This window comes from Saccopteryx leptura, chromosome 10 (genome assembly GCF_036850995.1).
Source record: "Saccopteryx leptura isolate mSacLep1 chromosome 10, mSacLep1_pri_phased_curated, whole genome shotgun sequence".
NCBI classification, from domain to species: domain Eukaryota; kingdom Metazoa; phylum Chordata; class Mammalia; order Chiroptera; family Emballonuridae; genus Saccopteryx; species Saccopteryx leptura.
This window is the reverse complement of record NC_089512.1, coordinates 64,151,751-64,154,191: the sequence shown is the minus strand read 5'-3', so window position 1 is coordinate 64,154,191 and position 2,441 is coordinate 64,151,751. Positions and strand designations below refer to the sequence as shown.

Here is a 2,441-nt window from a genome sequence, read left to right as displayed (position 1 = left end):
TATAATATATTCTATTATCAATATATTCTATAGATAGGGTGGCAAGATGTAGATGGAGTAGGCGGATGTACCAACTTCCACCTCCCAGAACCAAAGTGGATTACAACTTAATTTTAAGAACCATCATCTGGAAAAACCAACTTTGGACTAAACTAAGAGGACTCTTTAACCAAGGAACACTGAAAAAGCCACACTGAGACTGGTAGAAAAAGCGGAAACGCAGAGAGGGCTACCCATCTCCCAGGTGCGAACGGCAGCCCAGAGGGACTCACATGGCGGGAAGTGAGTTTAGCAGAGAGGGGAGGGTCCTGGGCCCCAGGAACAAAGCCCCAGCCTGCAGCCCCAGAGACTAGAAGAGGTGTATGGACAGTATTTAGCTGGAAAACAAGCCAGGATACTGTTTGTGAGAAAGAGAGAGATTTCTCAGACCCAGGATTCTTCTTAAAGGGACTGTGCAGAAAAACTCTTTCACAACCACTCACTCAGGGCTTGGGGAGAATGGGGAGAGCTGAGAGGACCAAAGTAGCAGGAAGAGAGAGTAATCTAGGAGGCACAGGGAAATACACTTTGAGGGACAACCACCCTGGGTTGAGTCAATCCCCAAATCTTAAGTGAATATTTCCCCTGGAACCAGCAATACCAGCAAAGGGAAGCAGGACACCAGCCAAACAAGCTCTCACATGCCACTCAGAGCAGAGTCACTTAGCAAGGGGGAGCCATCAGGGATTCAGTGTTGAGTGCTAGGGTCTGGGCTGCATTGCCTCACACACACACTGCTGAGGGCTCACCAGAGGGTGGGCAGTGGCAGGTCGCAAAAGTGCGGTACCTTCCACGGGGCGAAAGCTGGGTCCCCCACGACTGAGGCCTGGTGTGAACTCAGTCCCGCCTGGCAGTGACAGAAGGGGCACAGGAAAGCAGTCCAAACCAGCTGCGGCTAGCTGAGCAAGAGCAGTCCCGCTTGCAATCCTGCCCTCAGGAGCAAGGTGAAAACTGAGCAAAAGCTGGGCGAAAGCAGAAGAACCAGTGGAGAGCCACAGCTGAGCAAGGGCACACAGCCCAGCCTGGGATCTCAGGAGCAGCGGCTTCTGGTCCAGTGCACGAGCACAGCCCCACCATCAGGGGCGGGGTGAAAGCTGGGGAATAGGTGGAGACCAGTGGCTGAATTGGGTACGCAACCCACCCCTGGAGCCAGGTCTTGTGAACCTCGGGAGCCCAGCCCTGCCTGAGGGGGCAGGGCCAAAGCCAGGACCAGGCAAAAACCCATGGCTGACCATAGGTGTACAGCCCTGCCCACTGTGCCAAAGCTTGTGGACCAGCGTGCATGAGCACCGCCCCGCCATGGGGGAGGCAAAAACCAGGGTATAGGTGGAGACCAATGGCTGAGCGAGGGTGCACAGCCACACTCCTGAAGCCGGGTCTTGCAGCCCTAAGAGCACAGCCATGTCTGCGGGGGCTGGGCAAAAGCCGGGAATGGGCAAAGACCTGTGGATGAACATAGGTGTGTAGCCACAGCCACAGTGCCAAGGCTTGCAGCCCCAGAATGGAGAGCAGGCCCACCCAAGGGGATGGGGGTGAAGGCCAAGGCCTGCCAGGGCTTGCAGCTCCAGCACATGAACACAGCCCCGCTGGTGGAGGAGAGGTGGAAACTGCAGTGACTGCTGCAGAGGTCCAGTGCCGGCAACGCCCATACTTGAACGCCTGAGACAGCAGCAGAGGGGGTGACAGGCCTGCAAACAGACCACACCTAGGGATCACAGAAGCAACCCATTGGACTGCTGTGGCCACACCCTTCTTATACATAGACAGAAAGGGAAGGCAGAGAAATGCAACCCAAATGAATCAAGAGAAATCTCCAGAAAAGGACTTGAATGAGTCATATGTAAACAAATTACCAGATGCAGACTTTAAAATTATGATTGTTAGGGCCCTGGCCGGTTGGCTCAGTGGTAGAGCGTCGGCCTGGCATGCGGAAGTCCTGGGTTCGATTCCCAGCCAGGGCACACAGGACAAGCGACCATCTGCTTCTCCACCCCCCCTCCTTCCTCTCTGTCTCTCTCTTCCCCTCCCACAGCCCAGCCGAGGCTCCATTGGAGCAAAGATGGCCCAGGCGCTGGAGATGGTTCCTTGGCCTCTGCCTCAGGCGCTATAGTGACTCTGGTCGCAAAAGAGCGATGCCCCGGAGGGGCATAGCATCGCCCCCTGGTGGGCAGAGCGTCACCCCCTGGTGGGCATGCCAGGTGGATCCCGGTCGGGCACATGCGGGAGTCTGTCTGACTGTCTCTCCCCGTTTCTAGCTTCAGAAAAATACAAATAAAATAAAATAAAATAAAATTATACTTGTTAGGATGCTCAAAAATCTTACAACAGAAATAGATGGACATAATAATCACCTAAATGAAGAGAAAACAAATATAAAAAAAGACACTGAAATAATAAAAAAG

General features: G+C 53.8%; 1 non-coding gene across 1 annotated transcript; it reads left to right on the top strand.

Moving 5' to 3' along the window:
• The first annotated feature begins 1,924 nt into the window (after window positions 1-1,924).
• On the top strand, window positions 1,925-2,000 carry TRNAA-GGC (transfer RNA alanine (anticodon GGC)). The gene has a single exon. It is a non-coding gene; the product is annotated as a tRNA-Ala (tRNA).
• The last annotated feature ends 441 nt before the right edge of the window (window positions 2,001-2,441 follow it).